Below are 26104 nucleotides of genomic sequence, written 5' to 3'. Positions count from 1 at the left end.
AAGACAAATTATGAATTGCGAAAGATGATGGGAATAGAGCCTGTGATTGATGCTGTGAAAGGAACAGGTTGAGATGGTTTGGTCACGTGTTGAGGAAGGATGAAAGTGACTGGTTGAGAAGCGTGATGGAAATTAATGTAGAAGGAAGTAGAGGACGTGGAAGACCGAGAAAGACTTGGCTAAAGATGGTGGAAGAAGAAATGCGGGCAAGGGGGTTAACAAGGAGAGATGCAGAAAATAGGGCAAAATGGAGAATATTGTCATGGGGACTGCAAGGCTAACGCCCGCTCAAGCAGGGAAAATGGCTTTAAAATGCATGTTGTTTGTTGTTGTGTTGTTGACAACCCTGATGACTCAGTCAATTCAAATCAAATGACAGTCGTTTCAATTCAGACGACTTTGCCAATTCAGTTCAGATGATTCCACGACGTCGTCTCTCATTCTGGTCATAACTCCTACCTGCAGTCACAAGATGTATAGATTACACTGTCGTTTAAATATGTATTATTCTGCATTTTGTTCAATTTGACAAAATGACTGACTTGGCAATGCTTACATGCATTTGCTGTGGATGTCTTTATTTTCTTTCAATTGTCAAATCTTCAAATTGTCAAATTGTCAAATTGTCAAATTGACCCTGGTGTTGGGCTAGCGGCTAGGGTCCCGGCTTAGGATAACCTAGGATCCTGGGTTCGAATCACGGTCAATCGCTGAATTAACGCCAGGGGGGTTGACTCAGCCTGTTCATCCTTCCGAGGTCGACTAATTGAGTACCAGTTCACTGGTAATTCCCTGCTTGTCGTTAAAGGCGGCAAAAAGGGTTGGCGTCAGGAAGGGCACCCGGCCGTAAAACATTGCTTCAAAAAGGGGACCGAAAAACAACAACAACCACAGTTCCCGAAAAAGGCCAACCCCCGCTTGCGGGGAAAAATGGCCTCTAAAGGTGTTTTTTTTTTTTTTTTTGTCAAATCTTCAAACAGTTTGGCTTTCTGTGCTGCTGTAAAAATAAATAAATAAGAAGTTGCAATTTTTTTTTTTGCCTTCTCAAGAGTAAGTGGGGGCTGATGTTACAATTTTCCCAAAATCTGATTGTGGGGAAGAGGGGTGGGGATGAGGGGATGGGAGAGTGGGGAGTTGGGGGGGGGGAAGGGAAGGAAGCCATTTACATAAATATAACCCACCCCTTTCCACCACACAATCCTGTGCCCCAATGGTGGGTCCTTTCCTTGATGTTATAGCCAGTTGAACACTGACCATCTTGTGTTGGCCGGTTGAGATGGCTGGCTTAATTAAGATCTTAGGGTCTTGAGTTCGAGCCCCTGTCATGCCGTTGAAATAACCCCAGGTGGGTTGACTCATCCTGTCACCCTTCGGAGGTCGGCAAAATGAGTACCGGCTTTGTGGTAACAGGAGCACTGCATCAGTGGCACAGTCCACGCTTCCAGAAAATGAAGCAACCAGCAGCCTCAGGCTGTATACAAACAACAACAACGACGATGACGACTTAGAAGTCTCATTGGGCCTTTGGGGTGATTTTTATACCACAAAAGGTCCTAATAAGGTAAAATAATAAACCAGGTAATTAGGAGTTTGGCCAGATTCCTGCCCCAAAAGTGTACTGTTGGTTCAAGTTACCATGGAATTGTTAACCTCTCCTGAATTGTAGATGGCACAGTTACTTCGAAGCTCCCTCTTGAGGGATGGCGTTCTCTTCCTCACGACGCATTGATTGATTGTTTCTGAGAGCGTCCCATGTATATGTTTCCATGAGCAGATGGCTCAGAGGCCGACACACTAATACCGAGTTGTCTTGCCTGGGGGTAAATGTTAAAATGGTAAAAAGGAGTGGGATCGGAGAGAGATCGTATCTGTGCATTGCTATTCTTGCCTGCTGAGAATTGTTATCGCTTGAAACCATTAAGATTGTAATAATACGAAACAAATCTTGCAATTTTACACAAGGATGTACAATAATTGTCTATGGTATTTGACAGAGACCTGAATTTCACAGGAAACATTCAGTTCAGCCATTCCACTGCTGTGTCCGCCAGAGGTAGTCGAGAGATATGTGCGAGTACATTCTCCCTCCGAGTTGTCTATCCTGGGTTTAAATCCTTATCCGGCTATAAACGGTCGCCCTGGTTTTTCCCATACCGGACGAGACGTCAACATATGTACAATCCTTCAAAGGGACTTCAAAAGCGGATATCTCATCTGCTGGTATTAGTTGGTAGACAATAAAGATCTCAGTGCCTTTCGCAAAGTTGAGGCGACTTATTTCCGGCACTCTGAACTAACAACAAAGTTCCTGCATTAATCGGTAGGGGGCACATCATCAGTGGCATAGACGTGTCTCAGTAATGATGCAACCAGTGGGATGAATTCAGGATTGAATCGCAACCTAATCTGCATCCATGTCTTGTTTCTCAGAATCATTCCAACTATTTCCTGATGCCCCAATGATGCTTTTGTGGACAAAGTCCGCTCTGAAACAATTGTAAGTATATTACAACCTTTGAACCTCTTTTCCACCAGCTTATAATTTATATACAGAGACAAAACGATGAGTGATTGTGCTGGACATTAAGGGGTTTATAAAATTATTGTTAATAAGGCCAAATGATGGTCATGATCGATTGTAATTTTTCTTTTGAAGAAATGAGGAAAATACGACGAAAGTTGTAGATTATGTCATGTTAAATTATTCGTGCTTGCATGTCATGTCGACAAACGTGGATGTAAATTCAACAGCATTTGCTTTATATACATAGTCGAGGCTCATTGAAGAGCTAGTGTTAGTACAACGAACAGATCAGGATGTAACAGAATAAAAGGAACAACAGAGAGGGGGGTAAACACCAACAACAGAGAGGGGGGTAAACACCAACAGCAGAGAGAGGAGGTAAACACCAACAACAGAGAGAGAAGGTAAACACCAACAACAGAGAGAGGGAGTAAACACCAACAGCAGAGAGAGGAGGTAAACACCAACAACAGAGAGAGGAGGTAAACACCAACAACAGAGAGAGGGGGGTAAACACCAACAACAGAGAGGGGGTTAAACACCAACAGCAGAGAGAGGGAGTAAACACCAACAGCAGAGAGAGGAGGTAAACACCAACAACAGAGAGAGGGGGGTAAACACCAACAACAGAGAGGGGGTTAAACACCAACAGCAGAGAGAGGAGGTAAACACCAACAACAGAGAGAGGGGGGTAAACACCAACAACAGAGAGGGGGTTAAACACCAACAGCAGAGAGAGGAGGTAAACACCAACAACAGAGAGAGGGGGGTAAACACCAACAACAGAGAGGGGGGTAAACACCAACAGCAGAGAGAGGAGGTAAACACCAACAACAGAGAGAGGGGGGTAAACACCAACAACAGAGAGGGGGTTAAACACCAACAGCAGAGAGAGGAGGTAAACACCAACAACAGAGAGAGAAGGTAAACACCAACAACAGAGAGAGGGAGTAAACACCAACAGCAGAGAGAGGAGGTAAACACCAACAACAGAGAGAGGGAGTAAACACCAACAACAGAGAGAGGGAGTAAACACCAACAGCAGAGAGAGGAGGTAAACACCAACAACAGAGAGAGGGAGTAAACACCAACAACAGAGAGAGAAGGTAAACACCAACAACAGAGAGAGGGAGTAAACACCAACAGCAGAGAGAGGAGGTAAACACCAACAACAGAGAGGGGGGTAAACACCAACAACAGAGAGAGGGAGTAAACACCAACAGCAGAGAGAAGAGGTAAACACCAACAACAGAGAGAGGAGGTAAACACCAACAGCAGAGAGAGGAGGTAAACACCAACAGCAGAGAGGGGGGTAAACACCAACAGCAGAGAGAGGAGGTAAACACCAACAGCAGCGAGAGGAGGTAAACACCAACAGCAGAGGGAGGAGGTAAACACCAACAGCAGAGAGAGGAGGTAAACACCAACAGCAGAGAGAGGGGGTAAACACCAACAGCAGCAAGAGGAGGTAAACACCAACAGCAGAGAGAGGAGGTAAACACCAACAGCAGAGAGAGGAGGTAAACACCAACAGCAGAGAGAGGGGGTAAACACCAACAACAGAGAGGGGGGTAAACACCAACAGCAGAGAGAGGAGGTAAACACCAACAGCGTTCGAAGATGTCGAAGCTATAAAAGATGTCTATAAAATGTCTATAAAATGTCTATAAAAGATGTCTATAAAAGAAGCTATAAAAGAAAAGATGTCGAAGCTATAAAACCTCTCTTCCTCACTCGCCCTCCACTGCCCTCTCTCCACCTCACCCCCAGGAATACCTTTGGCTACGGCTTCCCCTTCGCTCCCACCTTTTGTTCATATGTGTGTTGTACCGTCCACCAATCAGCGATGACTCCATCTACATCTCACTGTCTGATAATATGGACCAACTTCTATCTACCCATCCCAACTCTCTCTTCCTCATATGTGGTGATTTCAATTGTCACCATGCCAGTTGGCTGGGTGTGGGTACCTCTCTCACCAGCCATAGCTCTTCAGCAAAGGAATTCTGCGACTCACTGGGACTGACACAATCTGTCAATTTCCCGACCCGGATCTCAGTCAACGGAGCATCTTCTCTTCTGGATTTGGTTATGACAAACTTCCCTGAAAATGTCTGCTGCTCTTCTTCTGCTCCAATCGGCTCATCTGATCATGTGCTTGTCAAAGTGGACATCTCTCTGACCATTCTCAGAGAGCCTCCTCAGCGTCGACGAGTCTGGCATTTCACTCAGGCCAACTGGCACGGTCTTCAAGCAGCCATCAATCATCTGGACTGGTCTCCCATCTCTACCGCCTCTGACATCAACTCATCCTGGGAATTCTTTCAAAGTAAATTGCTCTCTCTCATGCACAGATTTATACCATCTCGTCTTCAGTTGTCATACCCTTCCTCCCGTCCATGGTACACGGAATCTTGTGGTGAGGCTGTTGCCCTGAAACAACTTGCTTTCGTCTCCTGGAAAGCAAATCCAACGGAAGGAAATCTCATTTCCTTTCACAAAGCCCGAAACAAGTGTGTGTCCACCCTCAGGAGAGCCAGGAAACAATATCTCACCATTCTCAAGACCGAACTCTCTTATCTGTCTCCCTCTTCCAAATCCTGGTGGCGTCTGGTCAAATCTGTTTCTGGTGTTTGTTCCCCCTCCATCCCCTCCCTCACCTCAAACGGCTTAACGGCTGACTCCGCACATGAAAAAGCTGAATGCCTCAACTCTGTGTTTGCCTCTAAATCTTGTGTCCCAAACCCATCCCTCTCTGTACCCACCGTACCCAGTCGTACCCAGCTGCTCCTGGACTCTGTGTCCTTTCCTCCTGACAAGGTGGAAAAGTTTCTGGCAACCCTCGACTCTGATTCTGCAACTGGTCCTGACGGCATCAGCCCACGGGTCCTAGAATCATCTTCTTCTGCACTTTCACTCCCTCTTTCTGTTCTCTTCACCCTCTCTTTTGCTCAAGGTCATCTGCCATCTGCTTGGAAATCAGCCAACATCACCGCTTTGCACAAAAAAGGTGCAAAAACAGATCCCAGCAACTACAGACCAATCAGCCTTCTCCCAATTATCAGCAAAGTCATGGAATCCACCATTGCTTCAGATATTAAATCTTTCCTCTTCTCCAATGGCTTGATCTCTGATCATCAATTTGGTTTCAGACCTGGTCACTCTACTCTGGACATGCTGCTTCTGCTTTCTCAACAATGGATTGAGGTCCTCAACACCAAACAGGAAATTAGAGCTGTCTCCCTTGACATTTCACGTGCCTTCGATACGGTCTGGCACCCTGCTCTGCTCTCCAAACTCTCCTCCTTTGGTATCTATGGAAATCTCCACGCATGGCTGGCGGACTTCCTCTCTGGTCGTAGTCAACGTGTGGCCCTGAATGGGTTTCTCTCATCTCCTCTTCCTGTTCAGGCTGGAGTTCCCCAAGGTAGTGTTCTGGGCCCTGTGCTTTTTCTGGTCTTCATCAATGATCTCTCTGACTCTCTTGAAAATCCTCTCTATCTCTTTGCTGACGACTCTACTCTCTGTCGCTCCATTCCTCATCCCTCAGATCGGCAGTCTGCAGCCTCCTCACTCTCTGCAGACCTGGACAAAATCACAGACTGGTCAAACAAGTGGAACATGTCTTTCAATCCTGACAAATCTCACACTCTTACAATGTTTCTCCGAAAGGACCGACTGGACAACCCTCCCATCTACTTTCTCAACAATCCTCTCCAAGAAGTTCTGTCGCTCAAGCTTTTGGGTCTCACTATCTGCCATGATCTTTCTTGGGAAAACCACATTTCCAAGCTGGCCTCCAAAGCCAGTCGCCGACTGGGCATCCTCCGTCGTGCGAAGTCCTTCCTTGGCACACCTGAGCTCCTCACCACATACAAGGCTTTCATCCGCAGCTCAATGGAATACTGTTCCCCCCTCTGGGCTGGTGCTCCTGCCTCACACCTTGCTCGGCTTCACGCTGTTGAGGCCAAAGCTTTCAGAATCATTGGAATCTCCTGCGATGTAGTCAACGCCGAGGGCCTTTCACTCACTCACCGCAGGCAGGTTGGTGGTCTTTCTGTCTTCTACCGACTCCTCTCCGGCCTTGCTCCCCCAGCTCTCTCAGTGCTCTGTCCCCCCAATATTCCTTCAGGTCGCACAAGATCTGCCTGCAGCCCTCTTCTGGTTAAACTGCCAAAGTCTAGGCTCTCTGCTCACCTTCACTCTTTCAATCCCCTTTTCTCCCGCCTCTGGAACAAACTCCCCCACTCCCTTCAATCCCACTCCTCCCTCCAGGTCTTTAAAACAGCTGTTCACCACCATCTCTTATCTTCCCCCATCGAAAACCTTGATCTTTTCTACCCCCGGTAATTCACCCCAGAGTCCTTGCAGTGTTCATATGTTTTAATCCTCTCCCACCTCCCCCCAAGTCCTCCCGATGTCCCTGCTCTCAAATGTTGTGTTTGTGTCCTTCCCCCTCTCTTTTGTGTCCTTCCCCCTCTCTCCCCATCTTGTCTACCGCTCCCCTTGTTTTTTGTGTTTTGTGTGTCGGTTTGTCTTTTTGTGTGATTAATGTTAGCTCTTTCACGAGCCTCGATCTTGTATACAAAAAAAAAAAAGAAAAAAAAGAAACAGCAGAGAGAGGAGGTAAACACCAACAGCAGAGAGAGGAGGTAAACACCAACAGCAGAGAGAGGAGGTAAACACCAACAGCAGAGAGAGGAGGTAAACAGCAACAGCAGAGAGAGGAGGTAAACACCAACAGCAGAGAGAGGAGGTAAACACCAACAGCAGAGAGAGGAGGTAAACACCAACAGCAGAGAGAGGAGGTAAACACCAACAGCAGAGAGAGGAGGTAAACACCAACAGCAGAGAGAGGAGGTAAACACCAACAGCAGAGAGAGGAGGTAAACACCAACAGCAGAGAGAGGAGGTAAACACCAACAGCAGAGAGAGGAGGTAAACACCAACAGCAGAGGGAGGAGGTAAACACCAACAGCAGAGAGAGGAGGTAAACACCAACAGCAGAGAGAGGAGGTAAACACCAACAGCAGAGAGAGGAGGTAAACACCAACAGCAGAGAGAGGAGGTAAACACCAACAGCAGAGAGAGGAGGTAAACACCAACAGCAGAGAGAGGAGGTAAACACCAACAGCAGAGAGAGGGGGAAAACACCAACAGCAGAGAGAGGGGGGAAACACCAACAGCAGAGAGAGGAGGTAAACACCAACAGCAGAGAGAGGGGGAAAACACCAACAGCAGAGAGAGGGGGAAAACACCAACAGCAGAGAGAGGAGGTAAACACCAACAGCAGAGCCAAGACAGAGGAAGCTGGAAAAACAATGGGGGTGAGGAGGAATGAGGGGCAGGAGAGGTTGAATGCATCGGGTGGACAAGATGGACACAGAAGGGAACTCCCAGGAGGGAACAATAAACTGGACGGAGTAGGATTTGGGGGATGAGGGGGTAGGGTTAACTAGGGTATACAAGATCAAAGTTTTGGATGGGGACGATCTGAGATGTTGGTGAACAGCTGTCTTGAAACCTGGAGGGAAGAATGAGATTGAAGAGGATATGGAAGTTAATTCCACAGGTGCCCTGCAGAAACCTGAGGGGGGTTGGGGTGTGGAGAGCACGGAAAGAGCAGAGGGTGCAAGATCATAAAGGACGTCGTAGAAGACAGAGAGACCTCCAGGATTTGTGATATAACAAAGATGTCGAAGCTAGTACCCTTGCCTTTTCCATGAAAGACCACTGATGTGCTGTGGTATCACTAATTGTACATGACTGGGGATGTCACGAGTACAAATGTTGTGATACCCATTTGGTAACACGTTAAATAAGGCGCGCAATCTGCGTCACTTCCTTTCTCCGAGGACTTTTAGCTGATACGTTTGAGTTTATTTTGACACTTGAGAAGAAGTTAAACAGTTCAAAAGAGACAAATTAATCCATCAAACGATGCATGGCAGGTGCAGAATATACCATTTAAATTCCTGGATGTCCATTGCACGAGCCGTGCTCCTTGATGACTCGGAATAGCCAAAAGTTGTAAATCATGGGACTCTAAGATGAGCTCAGGCCTCAGGATATCCAAACGACTCATCACTCAACGTCGTCGAATATACCAACAGGTGCCTCCACTCCTGCTGCCCGACACTTTCCAAAGGGAGCAAAGCGAGTGGCTTTTCTTGTCGCTTGTCCCACACCTTTGTAATCCCGGGTCTCATCGCCCTTGCTTATTGATTAACCTGCAGCAGGCCTCACTCACCGTGGATTCGCCGTCGCCTCTAATGAGATAGAAACGTCACTTAGGCGCTGGGGAGTCCAAACCTGCTGTCAGGCCTGTCCCTAATTAACGCGTGGCTGGGTTCCCTCTCCTTCCCTCCGCAATCTGCACCCACAGGCCATGTCTGCCAGAGAGATTGTCCTATTAATTTATTTGCATCTAACCTCGCTCCTTTGTAGTTCAGCTCCGCGTACAAACTCGTTGAAATGCAGGCTTGAAATTGCTCGCCGAGCTGGGAGTCGTTCGATCAACAAGCTCTCTCCATCTTTTACCTGCATGCCGGGTCCACACGTCATGTTATTATTGTTTTCCCGCCTCTTGGTTAGTCCTCGTACCCAAACATATGGGCCACCGGCTCCGGCAATATGGCCGCGGCATTGCTGCTCGGCCAAAAGAAACAACTGGCTCATGATAATGGCCATTCGTTGCCTCGTTCTGGGCAAAGGGAAGTTTAATGAGGCTTTGCCTTCAAAGCTGCCTCCTCCTAAATTTCCGAGCACGATTATCAGTAAACCTCTACTTTTTCAATGTCCTCGTGTAATGGGCCGAGGCAGCCAGGCGTGGAGCTGGCCACTTGAAAGCCCAATCTCCCTCCCCATCATTTCACATCCCCTCCTGTGTGCAATGGCCCAATGCCAATTTTGCCCTGTTCTGCATTTTTTGCCTTGACATACCGATAGAGCTCTTGTTCAACTGCAGGGACGAGCGGTTGCTTCAGTCGACAGGCACACGAAGACCTTCATAGCATATTGTCACAAGTACAAATGCCCCTCATGTTGTTATTATGCTTTTCTGCATAGAGTTTTATTGGGCACGGTAATGTGTTCTACACAGTTAAATTTTCATATAATAACAGTTTAATCAGTGATTCAGCAATAAATTATTCCAATAACAACTGAGTCCTCTTGGGGGTAAGGAGAGGGGGGTGCAATAACAATAAGTGATATTTCTAGCGAGTACCCACATTATGAAAAGTACATTTCTCAGCACGGAGTAGATTCCGCCCAGAAAATGAACTGATACGTTGTTCCGTAAGGGAGTATATACCTCGAGCATTTAGTAACTGGATGGTGACCATGAATTTCGGTGCATGCCAGTTCACTTTATGGGGGAAATCCACTTCACACTGATTATGGCTTTGGGAGTCAGAAATGCATGAGTGGATCATTTCCTTTCCCCCCATGGTGTTGGCTGACGATCTTGCCAAAAAGTAGTTATGTGTTTTTCACAGACTGAAACGGACCATTTCCCCCATTTAATGTTGATATTTATTATCCCGGCTGCAACTTGAAGTTCTTATTAACTGGTAATGGGTACCTAAACAGGGTGGCTGTGAGACGGGCAGCCTTTGTTGGTCAGAAACCCTGCAACAAGTTCCGGTGAGGTACAATCATTCATAGGCACCATTACATTTCATATATACACTACATGACCAAAAGTATGTGGACACCCGCACATCAAACCTCTCATTCCCAAATCATGGGAATTAATATGGAGCTGGTCCCCCCCACCCCCCACCCTCCCTTTGCTGCTATAACAGCCTCCACTCTCTGGGAAGGCTTTCCACTAGATGTTGGAACATTGCTGTGGGGATTTGCTTCCATTCAGCCACAAGAGCATAACTCCTCAGTCACATTTGCTCTACGGCTAGGATACGGCGGCCGTACCCCCCCTAAATTGACAGAAACGTGCGGCGGCCGCAGAGTTTCTGAGGTGGCCTCAGGGTGGCCCTAGGTCGTATCGCTATCTTTTACAGGCCGTAGGGGTCGCCGTGGAATTATAGCGCGGAGTTATAACTTTTTTCATTTCTAGGGTGGCCGTAGCAATTCGACAAGCCGTAGCCATGACAACTGTAAGTGCTGTTATACATATGAAAAAGAACTGGTATATATACCCACTCGTTACCGTCCGTCTGGCCGCACGTTCGCCTTAGGGCCCCCCTGCGGTCACCTTGCGGGCACCTTGAGGCTACCTTGCGTCTGCCTTGAAAATTATATGGCCGCCGCAGGGACGCCCTAAGGTCACCGTGCGACATCAAATCAAAGACCGTACGGCACCCCCACGTTTTCGGTCTCCACAATTTCTAAATACCCCGTGCGGCTACCCGAAAAAACAAACATATGTGACTGCTACATTGTGTGACCGTGGAAATACTGCGGCCGCCCTATAATTGCTAGTGGCTGTAGATTTTTTAGACCCTACGGCCGCCGAACCAAATGTGACTGAAGTATAAAGCATCAGTCACATTTGCCCTATGGCTAGGATACGGCGGCCGTACCCCCCCTAAATTGACAGAAACGTGCGGTGGCCGCAGAGTTTCTGAGGTGGCCCCAGGGTGGCCCTAGGGCATATGGCTATCTTTTACAGGCCGTAGGGGTCGCCGTGGAATTATAGCGCGGAGTTATAACTTTTTTCATTTCTAGGGTGGCCGTAGCAATTCGGCAAGCCGTAGCCATGACGACGATATACATATGAAAAAGAACTCTTATATATACCCACTCGTTACCGTCCGTCTGGCCGCACGTTCGCCTTAGGGCCCCCCTGCGGTCGCCTTGCGGGCACCTTGAGGCTACCTTGCGTCTGCCTTGAAAATTATATGGCCGCCGCAGGGACGCCCTACGGTCACCGTGCGACATCAAATCAAAGACCGTACGGCACCCCCACGTTTTCGGTCTCCACAATTTCTAAATACCCCGTGCGGCTACCCGAAAAATAAAAACATATGTGACTGCTACATTGTGTGACCGTGGAAATACTGCGGCCGCCCTATAATTGCTAGTGGCCGTAGATTTTTTAGACCCTACGGCCGCCAAGCCAAATGTGACTGAAGCATTAGTGACGTCGGGCACTGATGTTGGGCGATTAAGCCTGGCTCGCAGGCGGCATTCCAATTCATCCCAAAGGCGTTCAATGGGGTTGAAGTCAAGGCGCTGTGCAAGCCAGTCAAGTTCTTCCACACCGATCTCGACAAACCATTTCTGTATGGACCTCACTTTGTGCACAGGGGCATTGTCATGCTGAAACAGGAAAGGGCCTTGCCCAAACTGTTGCCGCAAAGTTGGAAGCACACAATAGTCTAGAATGTCATTGTATGCTGTAGCGTTAAGATTTCCCTTCACTGGAACTAAGGGGCCTTGCCCAAACCATGAAAAACAGCCCCAGACCATTATTACTCCTCCACCAAACTTTACAGTTGGCACTATGTATTCGGGCAGGTAGCGTTCTCCTGGCATCCGCCAAACCCAGATTCGTCCGATGGTGAAGCGTCATTCATCACTCCAGAGAACGCGTTTCCACTGCTCCAGAGTCCAATGGTGGTGAGCTTTACACCACACCAGCTGACTCTTGGTATTGCACATGGTGATCTTAGGCTTGTGTGTGGCTGCTCAGCCATGGAAACCCATTTCATGAAGCTCCCGACGAACAGTTTTTGTGCTGACGTTGCTTCCAGAGGCAGTTTGGACCTCGGTAGTGAGTGTTGCAACCGAGTATAGATGATTTTTACGTGGTATGTACTTCAGCACTCGACAGTCCCGTTCTGTGAGCTTGTGTGGCCTACCACTTTGCGGCTGAGCTGTTGTTGCTCCTAGACATTTCCACTTCACAATAACAGCACTTCCAGTTGACCAGGGCAGAAATTTGATGAAGTAACTTTTTGGAAAGGTGGCATCCTATGACGGTGCCACGTTGAAAGTCACTGAGCTCTTCAGTATGGCCCATTCTATTGCCAATGTTTGTGTATGGAGATTGCATGGCCTTGCGCTTGATTATATGTACCTGTCAGCAATGGGTGTGGCTGAAATAGCCGAATCCACCAATTAGAAGGGGTGTCCGCATACTTTTGGTCATGTAGTGTGTGTCTATATATATATTAGCAGGAGTACCAAGCATTGCCCGGTGATGTTATAATCCTGTTGGCATTTTGAAGAATTCAATTTGTTTTTTTGCTAATTTTGTGTGTGCCTAAAACACTCTGGGGCAGATAAAGAAAAGAAAAGATTTTAGGTTGGCCAGCACTCAGCTTTGGCATTCGAACTGGCCTTGAGGAGCCCGGTGGTCGTTGAATGAGTCCCTGAGTCATCGCGCGAGTAATGCACAATATGGCGCGAAGTCGCACCCATAGCAGCCACCGACCCGTGGAGCGGCAGCCAAAATCCTTCCTCTTTGGTGTCCTGGCTGGCCTGCACCACACGGCTCCAGCGCGTCCAGAGGGCACTATCACTCGGTATCACATTCCTCCTGCGATTGTCAACGCTCCACAGGGCCCGAAAACTCGCTTAGCTAGCCCGCACTATATGAAGTGCAGCCGTCTCAGTCAAAGGCACTGAGAGCGAGAGACAAAAGCGACCACCTCCTATAAAAGCCAAAACCAGAGAGAGCGAGCGACGGATTCTTCTTCCTTTTCGCACCGAGCGAGCTTGCTCTGACGTCACCCCTGGCCAATCGCCTGAGCGCTGTTTGTCGCCTCATGGCTCCTTAACCAATGACGAAGCTCGGAGCGTGGTTTCTCCGTTAAGAGCCTTCGGAGGTGGAGATTAATCTCTATCGGCAAATTTGCTGGGTTTTTTGTTTGCCCTGGTGGCGTTGTGGGCGAATGGAGCCCATTGCATGGCTGGCTAAGTGCATGTAAAAACTAGAACGGCACCTCAGTAGACAGCATACATCCACCTGGTTGGCCATATCACTCAATGGTGAAGAATCACTCAAAAAATTATCTGATCCAGATCCGAATTGCAATGTTCACCAAAATTGAATCAATTCTTCCTTGTCACATACCCAACCTGTCCACCAGGTTTCATCTGAATCTGTCCACAACTTTTTAAGATATTGTGTTCACAGACAGACAGAGAAACAGACAGAAACTAGAACGGGCACTCGGTAGAGCGCATACCTTCGCCGCAGCTACTGTTCTGTACTTGGCATGGGAGTGTAGGGAACAGAACAACAAAAATACGATTTTGACCTTTTCGTGACCTTGACCTTGACCTTTGACCCGATTGCTCCCAAAATCTAATCAAATGTGTCCCGTATAATAACCAATCATCCCACCAAATTTCATGCAATTCGGTTGAATACTTTTTGAGTTATGCGAATAACATACACACACACACACACACAGACATACAAATAAATACACAGCGATCAAAACATAACCTTCCGCTTTTGCGAAGGTAAAGAAGGCATCATGCCTGACAGATATGACGAAAATCGTGAATAAATAATATGATTGATCAATTGAATCATTGCGTAATTAAAATAAATAAATAATAATCGTATCATAATTAATTTGTTAATCAATTGGCTAATAGCATACCTAAGTCACCACTGTTTCATCTGAATCTGTAACTTTTCGAAAATTTAATAATTTGAAAAATAAATAAATAAATAATTGATTAATTGATTCATTAAAAATACACTTTACAGCCAAATCACTTGGCCACTTGGTCACCCAGCTCAAAAGGTGCCTGAGGTATTGCCCAGATGAGAAAGGAAATAAATAAGTATTTAATAAATCGATAATACTCAAGTAATTAATCAATTAATTGATTAATCAAAAATTAAAAAATATTATTTTTGCCAAAGCATTTGTTCACTATTGTGCCCAAATTTGTACTTCCTATCTCAAAAGATGGCTGAGATATCACCCGGACAAACGTGACAAACTTGATCTTTGGCCTAAATAGTGAAAAAAAACATTGACAGCCTCACTTTTGTCCCTCGGAATCCTCTGGTAAAGTTTGACGAAGATAGCTGAAAGGGTTCGCGAGTTATGGCACTCACAGACAAACCAACGAGACAGACCGACATATGATGAAAATTCTCCATTTTCATCATAACAAACAGACAGTGGTGAAGCACTCCCACCCTTTTGAAAGGCCCGCCTTCAGTGGGAAATGTGCTGTGGCACAGTCTTGAAATGTACTTTCCAATTTTTGTCACTTTTGAAAGAAATTTTATGAATCACAACATATACTTCATATCCTAAGTCCTAAGACAGATTTTGATTTGTAATTCCGGCTACTACCAAAGGTGGCGCTATTTCTGCCACGAGTCAATTTTGGAGTTTCGGCGACATCCCCGTTTGCTCCATTATTGTACGATTCATGTTTGTGTTGCTGTGTTGTAGTGCTGATCGTGTGTGATCAACGGTCGTGCTTTACCTTTTTCCGAATTTTCATTCAAACCCCAAATTGCCACCACTGTACAGGTGATAGTGCAACTCACTGTGCATGAACCTGATAGCGTGCATCTTGCCCCACCATAGATTTGCATTGTCCATACTATTGTCCTGTTCTAAAAGCAGTAGAGCTGGTGTTTGTCCATGGAGCAGTTCTGGTGCAGGAAATGGCACCTTGATTGACAAGCCATACGCGTGTGTTTTACTCCCTCTCCCTGTCAGTTATTTACTTCCTTTTGGGCAATCTTTTCTGTCCTTGGTCCATACACACATTTCTGGATTTGCAACTGCCCTTGTAATTTATGCTTTAAAAAAAAAAATCTGCCGCTTCTCTTTTCCATTGTTTTCTTTCATTCTTTGATACAATTCCTGTTTATGACCTCTTCACTTTGATACTTGCATCCTGCCTCTGTAGCAGGATCTGAAGGGAAAAAGTGTGTGCTGTTGAGCGTTAACCAGAGTGAAAAAATGTGGGCACTGCACAGGATTGAGATACGGCTTGAGGTGGTGATGGGTCTTGTTGCTTGCACATAGAAATTTAAAGGTGCGGGTATGGGATGTAGTGCCTTTGTGTTATTCCTGTTAGTTTGCTGTCGACATGGCCTCGTATCATACAAAACCAACACCTAGCGCGGAAGAAAGGAAGACCGTTTCGCATCCAAAAATTCACCAGCGTTTCTTCGCATCACCACCTCTCACAGTGGAATCATGCTTTTGCTGTTGAAATTACGTTCTTGCGAAAATTATACTTTTTGCCTGAGCCATCTCCAGCCATGATTCTCGACATCAACAACGGCATCAGTGACACGACCCAAATTGTCCACCTGCTAGTTTTGACGAAAATGCCACCTTCGGTTCCTCTGGGTGGCTCTTTGATGCCTTTTTTCCCCTTGTCTTCCTTAAAATGATTGCCATGGACTGGCAATTTGAAGGCCACAGATGGGACATGGCATATGTCATGGAGAAACGGGAGAATCATTGTTGCCTCCCCCAAGCCAAACCCTTAACCCTTTTACTTGCTGCTTTCCTGCGCTCCGCTGCAGTGTGCTTTGTGGAATCTTGTCCAAGAGGGCAATGGCTCGGAAGGTCGGCCATGGCACCAGGATGGAGGGCCTTAATAAATCCCGATTGGATGCCTTGGGCTCCGTGCTGACATGCCATTGCATTCCACTGGAAGATGAGACGGCTTAGGGCTTGGTGGCGCATTGGGCTTTATTGAGATATGTATCCCCTGGCTTACAACCAGCTTTATCAAGTTCCATTGAACAAAACAGATTGCTGAGAATCCTCTTAGAATGTATTATTTCAGTTAAAAACGACATTGTAATGATTTAGGATGAATCTAAATATGCGGAGTTGTTGTGCTTGTGTGAAGATACTAAAAATAGTGCCATTTAACCATCGGATTTTGATGCTACCATTCAGAGATGTATGATGGCTGGAAAGATTAATTGCCTATTAAAGTTCTGGTTCGGGCTGCCAGTAGTGGCAGCTTTCAATCGTGGCTAGGAATCGTAATGCGGGCAAAGGCTTGTGGCAATATTTTCACATTGACAGTGGGTATCTTTGTATTTCGTTTGCTCTTGTCCAACAGTGGCGTTGTTTTCACAGCGAGAACGGTTGCAGGCCTGGTTGTGATTTTTAAACAGCACAGCCCAAATGAATGGATCACCTGACCGAAGTTTTGTCAATCAAACGGATTTGTTTGCATAAATCTACGAATAGGCTCGTCTGTCTTTGCTCACCGAGTGACGACGAACCTTCTACAGATTTCGTGTATTCAAAATGGAGGCATTTTTGGCAATAACTCTTTCCCCTCTTGCCCTGCGTTTTCTCACATGTAATATGTAGACGGTGCATAATGTATTACCAGATTTGCAAAGTTGCATTATGTTTTCTATTAAACCAGGGTATAAGATTATTAACATCCCTAATATTTTACGGTTTCTTATTTTCATGAAAAAGCGTCATGCTAAGAACCACCTTTGGAGGCCATTTTTTCCCCGCTGAGCAGGGGTTGGCCTTTTTTGGGCACCGTGGTCCCCTTTTTGAAGCGATGTTTTATGGCCGGATGCCCTTCCTGCCACCAACCCTGTTAGTCGACTCTTGCGACACACAGGGAATTACCAGTGAGCTGGTACTCAATTTTCCGACCTGGGAAGGATGACAGGCTGAGTCAACCGCCCTGGCGTTAATTCAGCGATCGACCGGGATTCGAACCCAGGATCCCAAGCCGGCACCCGATCCGCTAAGCCAACACCAGGCTGAAAAAAGCGTCATGCTAAGCTCAGGCTGAAATTGATAAGGGCATAAAAACCTTTATTTATTTATTTCTACAGAGTTCAAGGCTCATGGATTAACAAAATCTTGCTCCACTTGCTGCCTGCGGTACACAAGGCAACCTTCATTCTTGGATTTCTGACTCACACAGTCAACATGTTGCTATCAACAGAATTCTTTCCTTTCCCCTCCCAGTGGAGGCTGGGTTGTTGTCAGGCCATGCCAGCCTTATTCTTCATGCAGAAACGACGTCTTGGCGCTCTGGAAAACTGTCTTCCTTTCTCAAGGTATATCAAAATGATTCCGTCTGGTACCCGCACTCCACCTACAGACAGGCAACGGTCGCATCACTCTCCGCTGATCTGGAATTGATTAGATCCTGATCTGACAAATAGAGCATGTCTTTCGAACCTGGTAAACCTCAGAGTCATCTTGTCAGACCGGAATGAATTGACAAATGAATCCACCGATGTATTTCTATGCTCAGCCACTGGAAGAGGTTCATTCCCTTGAACCTCTGAACTTCCCCATTAACCATGACCTCTCCTGGGATTATCATGCATCAAAACTGGCTTCCAAAGTCAGCTGTAGACTGGACATCCTCCATCGTTCAAAATGATTATCTGAATTTGTTTTTAGAACGACCGGCGCTCATAACCAGTTTAAGAGGCCATTGGAGCGTAGCGCGATGAAGTATTGCTCTCCTCTATGGGTTGGCGCACCATTCTTGACATATTTCTGTCCTGGATTATATGGAATCTAGAGCTTTCAACATTATTGTCATTTCATGAGAAGAAACAGAAGCCCAATGTCTGATGGTGTCACTTTGCAGACAGTTTGGTGGCCTCTGTTTTTACCGCCACTGCACATATCTTGCTTTCTATGCTTTCACAGTCCTCTGACCTTAACCAATTTCTCCATTTCTTTTGTGGAACACCATTCCTGAGGCAGTTTTATCCAACTCTTTCCTCCAGGGCTTCAGATTTGTGCTACATCACCATCACATGTCGTCCTGTACCATCTCATGCCATCATCTGTCCTCCAAATATCCCTACAGGCTGCACAAGATCTGCCAGCAACTCTGTTATCGTTAAACTGCCAAAATAAAGACTCTCTATTGACCATCACTCTTTCATTCCTCTTCTCTCCCACCTCTGGAATAAACTCCCTCACTCTCTTCAATCCCACTCCTCACTGCAGGTCTTCAAAACAGCTGTTCACCACCATCTCTTGTCTTCCCCCATCCAAAACCTTGATCTTTTCTACCCCCGTTAATTCACCCGAGACCCACTTTTTTTTTATTCCGACTTATTTCCTGGACAGCTGTCCTTGCAGTGTCCACGTGTTTTATACCTCTCCCACGCCCCTCCCCCCTTCCCGTGCCTCCTCCCCCCAAACCCTCTTCCTCCCACAGATCTCCCGATGTCCCTGCTCTCAAATGTTGCACTTGTGTGCTTCCCTCTCTCTCCCCATCTTGTCTACCGCTCCCTTTATCTTATGTTTTATGTGTCAGTTTGACTTTTTGTGATTAATGTTAGCTCTTACACGAGCCTCGATCTTGTATACAACCAAAAAAAAAATAAAAATAATAATAATAATAATCTATCCCTACCTTGGTGTTTTTTTCTTCCCTTTTTAAACCCCCCTAATATAACCCTTTTTCCTGAAAGTTAGTGTTTCCTCCTATTCTCTCTCTCTTTTATTGTTCATTAATTTCCTTCCTTTCCATGCCATGGGAAGTGACATCACCTCCCCCAAGCTCTGTGGCTGTGTTTGTTTCGTCTAACAGTCATGTGTTGTGTCTCATCTATTTGTCTGCATGTCCATCTGTGAGTGTGGCAGCTCCAGTATGAGCCTTGGATCCTGTAAAAATAAAAATAGATACATTTAGAATGTTTGCTTCCGCTACAGCCCTTGCTGACAATGAAAATAGATTGCAGATCTGCAATCACTGTATATTGTCCTGGTCGATTATATTTGGTGAAAACAAATGGGTCCGATGAAAGAAGAAGAAGAATCCATATATATTACCGGTACTGAGTGGACAGGAAATCTTACCGACTTTTTCTGGCTTAATGTGGTTGCCTTAGCAATTCCTCTGGAACGTGAAGATTGGATGTGGGGTTTCAAAATGTTTCAAAGTCTGACTGATGTCATCATTGAACGTGAACAGGTGCTCAGGAATTTCCAGAGTTCTTGAAAATCCTCATTCACAAACATGTCGCTGCATTGCACGAAGAATTTGCGTCCCACTTCCCCGATATTCCAGGAATTGAATGCACAGGTAGTTCGAAACACCTTTTCCATTTGGTGACCCGATGGAGCCACCTGATGCTGTCCAAGCATCTCTCTTTGATCTCGAGGATAATTCTGCAGCCCGGGATATCTTTGAACAGCATAATGATTCAGACTTTTGGTGTGACGTGCTGAATCCATAGCAAGTGGTTTCAACATTGGCTGTTTCTGCCCTGATGGTGTGAACATCGATATGTGATGGAAACGCCAATTTAACCCATCAAGTTGCGTTCTGTAAGGCCGGAATTCTCAATCCTCTTCGTGATGAAACAAACTTCAAGCAACACTGCAACTTGACGATGACCTTCGATGTGTTCTGTCGGAAACTAGAACTCATGTTTGATAATCTGGTTTATAATATACAGTCCGAGTGTCCACATTAAGATGAAAATTAGTAATATGGCAAAATATACATCTCCGAAATAACAATTCATTCTCACGACGAAACTCCTTTCGCAGTGATCTACCCATAAAATTAAAAGTGGTGAATTTTTATTATACTTACGAGCAAAAGCTGCCGGGTAACAATTTTTTTTTTTTTTTTTTACAAGATCGAGGCTCGTGTGAGAGCTAACATTAATCACAAACCAAAGCTGTCTACACCAATTCACGCTGTACAAACCAAAGCTTTCAGAATCATTGGAATCTCCCGCGATGAAGCAGATTGTGAGGGCCTATCTTTCTCTCACCGCAGGCAGGTTGGTGGTCTTTCCGTCTTCTACCGACTCCTCTCCGGCCTTGCTCTCCCAGCTCTCTGTGTGCTCTGTCCCCCAAATATTCCTACAGGTCGCACAAGATCTGCCTGCAACCCTCTTATGGTTAAACTGCCAAAATCAAGACTCTCTACTCACCTTTACTCTTTCATTCCTCTTTTCTCCCGCCTCTGGAACAAACTCCCTCACTCTCTTCAATCCCACTCCTCCCTCCAGGTCTTTAAAACAGCTGTTCACCACCATCTCTTATCTTCCCCCATCCAAAACCTTGATCTTTTCTACCCCCACTAATTCACTCCAGATCCACTTTCACATAGCAACTTCTTTCCTGGAAGTCCTAGCATTGTCCATGTGTTTTTTTTTTACCTCTCCCATCTCCTCCCCCCAAGCCCTCTCCCTCCCACAGATCTCCCGATGTCCCTGTTCCCTGCTGTTGTACTTGTGTGCTTCCCTCTCTCTCCCCATCTTGTCTCCCACTCCCTTTATTGTGTGTGTTTGTGTGTCCGTTTTTATTTTTTTTGTGTAATTAATGTTAGCTCTTACACGAGCCTCGATATTGTATACCAAAAAAAAATAAAAAAATCCCGATCTGGATCTGGATCCGTGAATTTTTTAAGTGATTCTTCACCATGGATAGATAGAGCAAAAACGATATATAGCACGATATCTCAAGAAGTTGTGGACGGATTCAAGCGAAACTTGGTGGATGATTTGGTTTGGTGACAAGAACAAGCCGAATAGATCTTGGTCCAGGTCCGAATCCAGATATGTCCCTCTGAACGGGATACAAAACGTAAGCTATTCAACATGGCGGAGGTATGCTCTCTACTGAGTGCGTTCTAGTCTTCATAATATAATGGTACCTTCTCAAAATTATGATAAGGAGTATGATCTGCCGTGATCAATAAAATTTCTTTCAAAAATGACAAAAATTAAAAAGTGCATTTCCAAGCATGTGCAGCAGCACATTGAGTCAGAGGTGGTTTTAATGGCTGGAGAGGATAGAACAAGGCACACAGTGACCCCACAAATATCCAAGCCAACTGTTCTTCTGTATTTTGCTCGACAATTTCATAGTTATATTTTGTTGAATCCCAAACGCTGATGGAAGACGTGTTTTTAACAATCCATAAACAAAATATGATACAAGGCAATTGTCTTTACTACCTACTTTATCTGGAGAAATTGCTCATTTACATATTTAAGTTTCTGCTGTCATTGCAGGAACGTTTGTTTCATCCATTATCTTGAATGATCTTCCATAACAAAATATAATGAGCCCCAGATAGAGAAACACCCACCATTGGGATAGCAAATTGGGTCTTGCTGGGTTGTCTTTAAGATGGGTATTTGTGCACAATTTGGTTTCACTTTTTGTGTAATTTGCATTCGCGTCTGTATTCATGAGATATCTGATTGACCATGTATAGCAAATTGTAGAGCAACTTGTATAGCAACTTAACAGCAGCCCTGCTGATTTTTCTGTAAATTTTACCTTAATTTGACTTTCCCGGCTTCTGGATATCAGGTGGGAGATGTGAAACGGTGTGTCATGCTGGTGAGACTAATGCGGCATTGTACCCAGGCAATGAAGGCTATGAGCAACAGGTGGCCATTTCACCCATCATGCTTGTGCTGTATCACACCCCATCAATTTAATCTATCAAGTTTGCAATCAAATTGCTTCTCTTGTATCTACAAATTCCATTCTTACCGCTCATTTCATCAAACTTAACATCCATATCCCTTTATAATTAACATATTTTTTTTCTTTAAAACACAATGGCCTTTAGAGAGAGAGACAGAGGAGGGAGTGAATGAAGGGAGACACCATGGGATCTTCATCAACAACGTAAATGCAGACAAGAGTAGCACGATTTTCATCTCCAATTGGAGGACTGCATGTTCTGAGATTCTGACAACGTCCCATGCTGGCATTACACCAGGATGGCTGTTTGAGACTGATTTGACTCCACTGGAGCAGAACACATCCTTATCAGACAGCTCAGAGGTAAGGGTGCCAGCAACTGGGATAGCCTGCTGTCTTTCAGGCAACAACACCCACCATTGGCTGCATAACATATTGTTGCGGATATGGGATTTGGATCCATCCATATCCGCTTGTAAATATTCCCCTATTTCCTCAATACTTCCCACCTATCCCCAATCCCCCATTCCCTAGTCCCATTTTCTGTAAACAACACTCTGTAGACCCGACCTCCCCCTATTTCCCCCATTAAATGTCGCATCCAGGTCCACCGCATCTCACGTAGACAACTATAGGACATCTTGCTAGTTATTCTTAGTCTATGTCAGTTAAGGACTCGTTTCCATTAATTCTGACTCTTCGTTGCACCAGAATGTGATTGTATGGCACTGTTAGGAAGTTTAGGACCTCCCAATACCTCCCCGCAGCTCTTCCTCACGGTTCAACAACAACAACAACAACAACGGCGGCGGCGCGGGGAGTGTGCGTCCTCACTCCGGCTTGGTTGGTAGGGGGTGTTGGGAGTGCACCAGGCCTTTCCAACGAGCCGCCATCGAGCATATGCTCGACGGGGTTACCAAGTAGGGGCTCGCTGTCAGCTCCTCGTCAAGGGCGGAGCCCGGTAACCCCCGCACCCAATAGAAGCGGCGGACCGATCCCATCTGGGGCGGAGCCAACGAGCCGAGGGCGTGTCACTCCCCGCTGAGCATGCGCAGGAAGAGGGAGGTGACGTCAGATGCGCGCTGAGCTTGGAGAGAGAAGGACGCCACCTCCGAGCGCTGTGACACCTCCCCGCATCTCTGGACTGGACCGTGCTTTATCCTGTCCCTGAGCCAAGGTGCACCTTGTGCTATCGACTGCCTGTCCTTCCCTGCCATCAATCCCTGTGTAAGTCAGTCTTGTTCCGTTTGTCTGTGGTCTGTCGGGGATAAGATAAGACTGTAACTAAGTGCCCATCTCTTCTGTGTCTTTACCTCATTACCTTGTAATCTACCCCTTTTCTCCACCACTAATTATATCCTCCCCCGGAGGTCTTGAGAACTGTACCCCTTGCGTCGTTTCATCTATCCCAGTCGTTGTGTCCTTTCCAATCATTGATTTAGCGTAGCGCGATTTGGTCAACGTCGGGTGGAATCGGGTGAGTTGGGGGTAATCGGGTAAACTGTGCGAACACGGCGGCCATTCCGCTCGGTCAAGCAACATCTGAAGCCGTGTCCGTAACAATTGGTGTCGAGGAGTGAGATTGGACCCGAAGCGCGCTTAACGCGCTCAAAATTACAAGCAGTGTGAAATTTGTTTTGTTTTAAAATAAAAACCCGAATTTTGAAAGTCGCGCTATGGCAGATCAAGACGGCTGGGTTCCGGTAGAGGAGAGTGAGGCAGGGTCGATCCAGGACCAAATTGAGGGACAAGAGGAGAGCGAAGCAGTGAGGGCGGCAGGTTCGCAAAATGGCGTCCTCGCGCACGAGGCTTCAGGCGCGCAAAGTGGCGTCCTCGCGCACGTGGGTGTAGCGGCACCAAATTTTGCCGCGCCCGTGACCGTAGCAGCGGCCGCAGCACCAATGAACTGGGGCCTATTCATGCAGCAGATGCAGGCCTTCATGGTCAAGGCGGATGAGGAGAGGGAAGAGAACATGGGGATGAGAAACCAAATTTTAGGAATGGGGAACCGGATGGATGCTCAGAGTGAGCAATTGGGGGTAATGAGGGACGAAGCGAGGGGTACCGGTGAGGCATTAGACAATGGGATAAAAGAGGTAAAGAATGGGTTAATGGGGGTAGAAAACAGAATGGCCGCTCAAGAGAATCAAATAGAAGGGGTGAAACATGGGTTAACGGGGGTAGAAAACAGAATGGCCGCTCAAGAGAATCAAATGGAAGGGATGCAAAAGGGGTTATAGGGGTTAGAAAACAGTATGGAAGGCAAATTGAGGGACATGAGGGACCAAGCGGAAAGGGAAGTTTAAAAATGGGGCAGCAGATAGAGGGGGTCAGAATGGGGGTAGAAACTAAATTGGATGCTCACAGGGAGGAAATGGAGCAGATGAGGGTGGCATCTGGGCAGGAGATGCAAGTGATGGGAGAAGAGATCAGAAGAGGTGTGAGTGAGGAAGTCGGAGGAGTGCGCGAGGAGGTGAGGCACTGTAAGGAGCGCATGGAGAAGGAGGTGAGAAAGGGGACTGTAAAATTGCAAGGTGGTATAGAGGAGTTGACGCTGGAAGTGGAACAGCTGACGGAGGGACAAAAAGAACTAACGGAGCAGGTTCAAAGGAACACTGCGGTACTAGGAGGGTTAAGAGCGACACAAAACGACATAAAAAATGACTTGATAGCGACACAGAGGCAATGTCAGATGGTACGTGAGGGACTGACAACGAGGTTGGACGAGGTGACAGAGGTAATGGAGACGAAGGACCGGCAGGTGAGGACGCACATAGAAACGGTCATGGTAGCCTTAGAGGACGAACCTGAGGAGACGCATCGGGAAATAAAAGAGGTGAAGCAGAAATTAGAAGAAGTGGAAGAAGGGGTAAGCGAAATTAAGAAGCGACGGAGAGAGGATAAGAAAGAGATAAAGGAGGAAGTAAAATAATTGGTCCAAAGTCTGTGTTCGGATCGTGATGATGTGCTCATTAACCGGATGAGGGATTCGCAGGTGATGGAGGAGAAGCGAAGAGAAAGAGGACCCGGTGTAAGTGGTGACCAATATGGTCGTGCGTATGATGCGCCAGGTGATTTAATAAGCTTGGGGGTTGAGATGGACCCGGGTGTTCGTGAGAGGCCGTTGGTGAAGTGTGCGATAGGTCTGGTGTGTGAAAAAGGAGGTGTGCGAGAACGTCCGACTCTGGGGTGTGTGAGGAAAAAGTGCGTGCCAAGGAGTGAGGGTGCTGTCGAGAGTGAGTCGGTCGTAGCGCGTGTGCGAGGGAGCACATGGAAGCGCGTAGTGAGGAGTGTTACGGAGGGTGTAAAGGGAGAATGCACGCCTGTGGTGAGTGTTACAGAGGATGTAACGGGAGAGGGTGTGCGAGAAAGATGTGTGACGGACAGGTGCATGGGGAAAGAGTGCGCTGTCAAAAGTAAGGAAGAGTGTACACCTGTGGTGAGTGTTACAGAGGGTGTAACAGGAGAGTGTGCACGAGAAAGGTGTGTAACGGACGGGTGCATGAGGAAAGAGTGCGCTGTCGAGAGTAAGGGTGAGTGCGCTGTCAAGAGTGGAGGTGAGAGTAGTAAGAGTGACACGGAGCGTGAGTTGGTTGTGACAGGTGAGAAAGGATGTACACCTGGAATGGAAGGATGCACACCTGGAATGGTAGAGCGTGTGTGGGAATGCACACTTGAGTTGGTCGTGAGGCACATGGTTGGGTGTGCGAGTGAAAGCACACCTGTGATTGTCACAGAGGAGGTGACCGAGGAAGGGGCGCGAAGAGGTGTGTTGGTGAGGTGTGCGACCAACGAATGTGTGCCAAAGTGTTCGGTGGTCAGGTGTGTGCCCAAGGCTGTGAGTGGAATGAGTGTACCTGGGTGTGTTAGAGAAGGTACGACGAGGAGCATGGGAACAGCTGGATGTATGGGCAAGAAAGGGGTAGCGTATGCGTGTAAGCATGCAGGTGAGGCATCGACGGTAACCGGGTTAGCGGTTAGAGCGACTTATAGCCGAATCGGGCCCTCGGTGCGTGCCGGGCTTCGCGTGCCGCGAGAACCAGCGGGGATCCGAGCCATGGCGGATTCGAAAGGACCGCCGTACGCGATCCACGCTGGGCCTCGCTTTGAAAGGCCGCGTCCGTGCTCCACTAGGCGGAGCGGGCAGCCCGATAGGAAGGGTCGTCATGGCGACCACTTTTTGTTGAGGCATTCCGGC

General features: G+C 46.8%; 1 long non-coding RNA gene across 1 annotated transcript in view; it reads left to right on the top strand.

Annotated features, from left to right (window-relative positions):
• Positions 1–2451, top strand: part of LOC137432892 (uncharacterized) — a 169258-nt gene extending 166807 nt beyond the window's left edge. The window contains exon 3 of the long non-coding RNA XR_010985592.2: positions 2431–2451. This is a non-coding gene — a long non-coding RNA (uncharacterized LOC137432892). The remainder of the gene's footprint in view (positions 1–2430) is intronic.
• The last annotated feature ends 23653 nt before the right edge of the window (positions 2452–26104 follow it).

This window comes from Myxine glutinosa, chromosome 8, assembly GCF_964187855.1.
Source record: "Myxine glutinosa chromosome 8, kmMyxGlut1.1, whole genome shotgun sequence".
Classification (NCBI taxonomy): domain Eukaryota; kingdom Metazoa; phylum Chordata; class Myxini; order Myxiniformes; family Myxinidae; genus Myxine; species Myxine glutinosa.
Note: the sequence above shows the minus strand (reverse complement) of the source record. Positions and strands in the feature narration are given on the sequence as shown.